The sequence below is a fragment of the Felis catus genome, chromosome D1 (genome assembly GCF_018350175.1).
Source record: "Felis catus isolate Fca126 chromosome D1, F.catus_Fca126_mat1.0, whole genome shotgun sequence".
NCBI lineage: Eukaryota > Metazoa > Chordata > Mammalia > Carnivora > Felidae > Felis > Felis catus.
This window is the reverse complement of record NC_058377.1, coordinates 97,492,259-97,499,297: the sequence shown is the minus strand read 5'-3', so window position 1 is coordinate 97,499,297 and position 7,039 is coordinate 97,492,259. Positions and strand designations below refer to the sequence as shown.

Here is a 7,039-nt window from a genome sequence, read left to right as displayed (position 1 = left end):
TATCCTCATTTTTTAACAGGGCTGTCTGTTTTTCTTACCGTTGAGTTTTGAGAGTTCTTTATATATTTTTTGGGTACCAGTTCCTTCATCGGACGTATTTTGCAATCTCCCAGTCTGTGGCTTTTCTTTCCATTCTTTTAACAATGAAATTCACATTTGAATGTCCATAAATAAAATTTTAGTGGAACACAGGCATGCCCATTGGCTCACCCATTGTCTGTGGCTAGTTTCACACTGTATCAACACAGTTGCGACAGAGCCCAAGAACCTGCAAAGCCGAAAATATTTACCAATGGTCCCTTTCCAGAGAAGTTTACCGACCTCTGATTTAGGGCATCATCGCCATTCCCTCCTTACTGGGCCTGCCATTTTCCCCGAAAAGCAATTTTCATGGGCAACGATCACGATCAAATAGTCCCTTCTGGGGTCGCTGGGTTGAAGTGTGCCAAATTCTGGCCCAAGTGGCCACTTGGCTTTTGGTGCGTCACTCTTTCACGGCCTGGTTTTGACTCCAGCCGGCCTCGCTCAAGGTCCCCCTCACCCGAGAGAGCGCTGCTGGGGCAGCCTGAACTCTCCTGCCTTTGGGGTTGCGTATCTGTTCTGCCTCCTCCCTGTGAGGCCAGCCTAGCATCACCCCATCTCCCACACCGCCCAGCAGCCCGGGTTTCCCCGTGTGGGGAGTCGATCGCCCCCTGAAGGTGAATCTGTGTTACTGCAGGGACATCACCCCTGCAGGCAGGAATACTTGCTTGGCAGCCTGTCTTCTCCAGGGGGTTCCCACGCTGTCCGCCTCCCCGCCCACCCCACGGGCTCACTTTGTGTTGAATTCCCGCCCCCTAAACTTTTGAGGATGACACTCTGAAGATTTCTTTCATCCCAGTTTCTCCTCCCAACAGCCAGCCTGATTCCCGCCCCCCTCCTCTATATTTCTTGCCTTTGATTTTTTTTCGTGTCTTTAACATTTGGTCTTTTTTTTTTTTTCCTTTTCCAATAAGTGAAAAAAATGTAAATCTAGAAAAATGTAGGCAGATGTATGCTCTTTTTCCTGCTAAGTTTTCTCTCTTTAACTATAATAGTGTGACAAGTAAAGAGAAACAGAGAGACTTACACATTCTGTCTGGTCTTTCCTCTGCTGCCAGTTATTTCCGACTGCTTGGCATCTGACGAAAATCAATTTTCTTCCCGAACATGCATCTTCTGCCTCCCGCAGAGCCTTTGCTGGGGGCTCAGGCAGGCCATAGCCTAGCTGGTTCCTGGCTGCTCATAAAAATAATTTATCATAATTTATTGAGCACTTACTACGCGCCAGCACTTTGCTAAGGGCCCTTATGTTTCGAGGCACTGAAAAGAACACAAGCTAGGTGACTCTCTGCCCGTGCTTTCTCTTACCGTAGGTAGAACAGGTGGGTAATAAGCCTAGACTCTGACATCAGATGGCCTGAGTTCGAGTCCTGGCTTTGCCACCCATCAGCTGTGTGATCTTGGGCTTTATTTATTTATTTATTTATGAGAGACAGGGAGTGCGAGCATGTGCGTGAGTGGGGCCGAGGGGCAGAGGGAGTGGGAGAGAGAATCTTAAGCAGGCCTGACGCCCAGCACAGAGCCCGACGTGGCCCTTGTTCTCGCAACCCTGAGATCATGACCTGAGTTGAAATTGAGGGTCGATGCTTAACCAACTGACCCACCCGGGCGCCCCCTCCCCCACCTCAGCTTTTTGAACCTCGGTTTCCCCCTGTATAAAATGAGGATTCTTTTTTTTTTAATGTTTATTTATTTTTGAGGCGGGGGGGGGTCCAGGAGCAGAGAGAGAGGGAGACACAGAATGGGAAGCAGGCTCCAGGCTCTGAGCTGTCAGCACAGAGCCCGACCCGGGGCTCGAACCCGCGAACTGTGAGATCGTGACCTGAGCTGAAGTCAGACGCTCAACCGACTGACTTTTAGGAGCCACCCAGCGCTCCTAAAATGAGGATTCTTAATAGTGTTTATCTCATTGGGTTGTTCTGAGAATTATGCTGTTTTAAGATTGGTGCAGCTTTGAATTGATGCGTGGTGAGCGCGTGGTGAGGGCAGGAAGTGGCTGCAGTGGCCAAGCCCGGGGAATCAGGCTGGTGTTGAGTGCTACCCTCTGCTCCCTGCTCAACCCGCTGGGCAATAGGGCGAGCTAGTGAGACAGAGGAGGTCTGCCTTGTACAGCCAACACACACACACACACACACACACACACACACACACACAGCTCTTCTGTAAGAAGTACATTGGGTTAGTTCCTAAGTGTTGCCTTTTCTGTAAAACTTCCAGTCATCCCAGGGGCTCTCCAGGGTTTAGGTCTCGTATGCGGGCCTCATCCTCGGTCCCCCTGCCTCTGCATCCCAGCCCCATACAATCAGCCCCACAGCCTCCCTCTGGAATTCCTCCAGAATCCGTCCACATCTTGCCAATCTTCATCTGAGTCCCAGCCAGGACTCGGGTTCTTGCAGCCACTTTCTCCCTGCTCCCCCGACCTCCCTCAGCCTCTTGCAACTGACTATTTTCCTATAGCAATTAGAACGGTCTTCTTAACATGCAAATCACTTTTCTACTTAGACCCTCCAAGGTTTAAGGGAAAACCGCACAGCTTCCACAAGGCCCAAGGATCTGGCCCAGTGGCCCGTTCAGTCTTCCCACCATTCCAGAGACCCACTGGCCTTCTTTCTTATCCTTAACCACGGCCAAGTTCATCCCTTGGCCTCAGGGCTTTTGCACATGCTGTCCCTCCATTCAGGGGCCTCGACTCGACCCTCTCTCCTGGAGGGATTCCTCTTGGCTTTCAGGTCCCAGTGCAAGTGCCTGCGTGGTACCACTCTGTCCCCACTGCCCAGCCACCCTGTCTCATCACCGCTTTTTGCTTTCTGCAGAGCATGGTCACTGCTGGAAATAAACACGCAATTGACCTATGCATGTGTCTGCTGCTCATCTCCCTCAGCTAGAACGCAAGCTGTCTGTCTGTCCACTCTGCCTTCCCATCCCCACCCCGCCCCACCCCCCAAAGTCCTGACCCCAGTGAGTGTTCCGCAAATATTTGGTGAAGAAACTCTTGAATACGTTTAGGAAAAAAAAAAAAACAGGCCTTTTTCACGGAAAGAAAACATTGTTCTCAAAGATCCATCAAGTTAAGAGTCTGGAGAACTCAGAACAGAGGTTTTATATGATACACTGTAGGTGGGAAAGAATGTTCCATGGTCAAAGAGCTGTGCTCTTGCTCAAAAGAAGATAAAAGTTCAAGCTGAGGAGGTGGGAGGGAGAGTTGTGGATGACACCAGAGGACCCGCAGCGAGGCCTGGTGGCGGAGGGCTGGAGACCCTAGAGCATAGAGAACGTGCAACCCCTTCCTGGGGTCTCTGCGCCCGGCAAAGTGCCTCAATGGCAAAGATGCTTCCCTTCCCGAACGCCTGCTCTGGAGTGGCAAGAAAGAGCTTTCTGGGATCCCAGTGGGGGTGGGGACACAAATCAGGCTGGTTGGGGAACCCGGAGAGGCCTGGCAATAGGAGGAGGGGAATACAGAGTGATGTCTGGGGACCTAAGGAAGCAGAGTGGGGCAGGTGTCACAGCAGTGAGTGCAGAATTACGTGGCAGGGGTTAGCACACAGACCAGGCACCTTATTCCAGCCTTGCACGCCCCATCGGATGGAACCGGAGGAGGAGGAGAAATGGGTGCCCCCCGGCCATGGATGCTGGGAGAGCATGTCAGAGGGGAGAGGAGAAGAAGCCTTAGCTGACTGAGCTTGAGAAAACGTGACCTTGACGGTTCATCTCAGACTGGCAAGATTCAGTTTCACCCCCAGGACAGAGGGGTTTGGAGAGTTCAGTTCCGTTGGAGAGAAGTCGTTGGCCTCTCACAACATGCGCTGCTGAGCCAGAGCAGATGGGTCATTCTCTTCACATGACATTCAAGTAATACAGAATGTTCGCTAACGTGTGGTGAGAATTTGCCAGGGGCCCGGCACCGATCTAACATTTTGCTTGGGATTTAGGTCCAGGTCCTTCGTTGCAGGCAACAGAATCCACATTAGCAAACTCACACCGAAAGGCATCTATTCAAGTTTATTTACTGGGTTCCTTACGGACTTTTGGACATGACCAAAGAACCAAGCTTGAATGCTACTCAGACCCAGGACAGTACTGGACAACCCTCGGGTCAACAGAGCCCCCAAATGCTCCAGCCCACTGTGTTTGCAGAGAGCCCTCTGTTGCTCACAGCTGCAAATTGCCACCCATGGGGTTTGAGACTGAATGTGCAAAAATCCTGTATTTCCCCGGAAGACCCAAGACCAGATACATTGTGCTTTTCAAAAAGGCCACTCTCCCAGCCTGCGGCCACCTTCTTCCACAACTCATTTCCACCTCTGAGTCCCGAGTGAACACAATGGATTCGTGGGTCCCCGATGCAGAGGAGTCCAGGGAACTGGGTTTCCAGCTTTCCAGATGCCACAGTGCAGGCAGGAAGCCTGGAAAGGAATCGGGATAGGTGCTGAGTCAGCTGTGCGCGTGATAACACTTCCATTTTCCAGATGAAGAAACTGAGTCTTCTGAGTGAGTCTTTTGATTCTCCTTGAGTCTTGATGGTCAGGAGGGAGCCCCACTCTTCCTGGTTTAGAAGAACTTGAATTGTTTCACTGTTTTCCCTTAGCACATAAAAGCCCCCAGGTGCAGCATGTTCAAAAGCATCCTCCCTCAGAAAACCCACCCCCAAATCAAGAAGAGGTCAGAGCTCAAGGACATTGCTCCCTCTCGGGACCACTGTCATATCCCATCTCTCCTGAATTTTCTCTCCAAGCCACCATCTGCCTTCTCCTGCCGGCCCCTCTCTTGGGACCTCTGGCCCACTTTTTATTTGCTGCCCGAGTTCTTTCAGTTTCCCTTCCATTTCTTTGATGTTTCCCTTTGTGTCTGTAACTGCAGTTCCTTATCTAACAACAAGGAGGCTCTGCTTTCAGATTGAAGTCCTTATGAAAGTGCCTCTCGACTCACCTTCAAAATTGTTCCCATTTGATACTTGAAGCTCTGCTTCCTCTCCCCCCTGGCTCTGTACAACAGTAGCCGCATTGCAGGATGCATTTCTACAAAACAGTTCAGGCGTTCGCCCCTTCTCTCCGAGGCTGGGCAGGACTTGAGTCTAACCGTCCTGGGGAGCGCCCCCTCTGTTTGGGTTCAGCTGTGAGCTGGCTGGACGGTGACGGTGCCCTGGGAAATTCTCCTGCCGCCAGCCTACTCCTCGACCTTCTCCTACCTGGAGGCACAGGTGGGGCCTCAGGGAAGGACTTTCATCGGGAAACATCATTCATAGCAATGCCCCAAACCAACCAAGCAAAACTTAAAGGAGGAAGGGAAGGTCAAACAATCCTAAATGTAGGAAGTCACTCACAGACACACCCTGCGTTCCCGGGGTGGCTTCAAGTCGACAAAGAGCGTTCAGATTTGAGTTCTAAAAAGGATCCTGCGTCTACCCAGAGGTGCAAGGCGTCTTTGTGACTCGGGCTGACACCGTGCCCTTTGCCCTCTTTCTTCTGTGCGACCAGGACGCTGGCTTCGTGTAAATGGCCCTTGTCCCCACTTCTCGAGAAAAGTGAGTCCTTTGCAGCCCATTGGGCTACCGCAGTTTGGCCCCTCCCAGTGAGGGACCCAGGGTTTGTCATGTGACCTAGCTCTGGCCAATGGGATAAGGGAAGCTGCCATAGGGGGCTTTTTTTTTGTTTTTTTTCCTGGCCAAAAAAAGCCATAGCAAGTCTTTTCTCCATGTTCTTTACTGTATTCGATGTAGATTGTAACTCATTGAACTGAAGCTGCCATCTAGTGACCAGGAGGAAAAGGCCAAGAGAACTTCAGGGATGGAGACCGAGAGTCGTGTCCTTTTGAGTTTCTTCTTATGTGAGATCATTAAATATCTTTACTGGTTATGACGGGAGTGGGAAATTTTTTTTCTGTAAATGGCCAGCCAGTAAATACTTTCAGCTTTTCAAGTCAACGGCTCAACCTTGCCGTTGTAGTGGGAAAGCAGATATAAGCAATATGTAAACGAGGGAGTGTGACTGGCTTTCGACAGAACTTGATGAAACTGGACTTTGAATTTCATATAGTTTTCAAATGTCCTGAAATATTTCCTTTTTGGGTTTTTTAAAACTGTTTAAACTGTAAAGATATTCTCAGGTCATGGGCTGCACCAAAGCAGGTCGCAAGCCGGATTTAATCCCTGGGTTGAGGCATTAATCAGTGGGTTTTCAGTTACTGGAAGCTGAATGCCTTCTAGAGGATTCTAGCATCCGACTTTCCATTTCACAGGTAACAAAGCTGAGGTCGAGAGTGGGGATGCCCAGCTAGTCTGTGTCAAGGCTAATAAATCTAGATCCTAAAATTCTTGGCAAGTCCAGGATGGTCCCCAAGATACAACACTGCTTCCTGTGCATTTAGACACCGTTTATGGCTGGCTTTTTTCTGGGCTGTGACATTTTCCTTTATGTATGTAATTGCATTTCATTCACACAAAATAAATCAGGGGCCAAGCGGGCACTTCTACTGAGGACCTACCACATGCCAGGCACTTTACGTTATTTAATCGTGCAAGTGTGGGGTAGAGATAATTAAGCCTAAGAGAGCCAACCACGCCCTGGTTCACCCAAGAGCAGATGGGGGCTCCAGTGCGACCCCGCCCTCCCTGCCATATCTCACTTCCTCTCAGGCTCCGGGGCTGAGCACTGCGTGTACCCTAATGAAGAAACGGTGGCCCCTTCTCTTTGCCCAAGAGAGCCCTAGCAGAGCATTCAAAGATACTTTTTTCCCCCTTTCTGAAACTTCATTCTGAGAGTGGGCTGCTTTTCCCAGTTCTGGGTGGAACTAGAAAACCGAGGGGGGAGGGCCGGTGGGGGGCGGGGGGAGGGAAGGAGGAAATAATGCGGTTACACTCATCTTGGCCACTAGAGGGCAGCAACGGGCCATGTTTCTGAAACAGCTCCTTGCCTTTTCTCCCTCGTTCCACGGAGTTCATTCCCAAGTTTATGGGAAACTT

At 50.5% G+C, this 7,039-nt stretch overlaps 1 long non-coding RNA gene across 1 annotated transcript; it reads right to left on the bottom strand.

Annotated features, from left to right (window-relative positions):
* Nucleotides 1-4,065: 4,065 nt before the first annotated feature.
* LOC109492122 lies at nt 4,066-6,832 on the bottom strand. Its single transcript, XR_002145876.3, has 2 exons — nt 5,008-6,832; nt 4,066-4,484 (listed from the first exon to the last, which is right to left on the bottom strand). It is a non-coding gene; the product is annotated as an uncharacterized LOC109492122 (long non-coding RNA).
* Nucleotides 6,833-7,039: the final 207 nt, after the last annotated feature.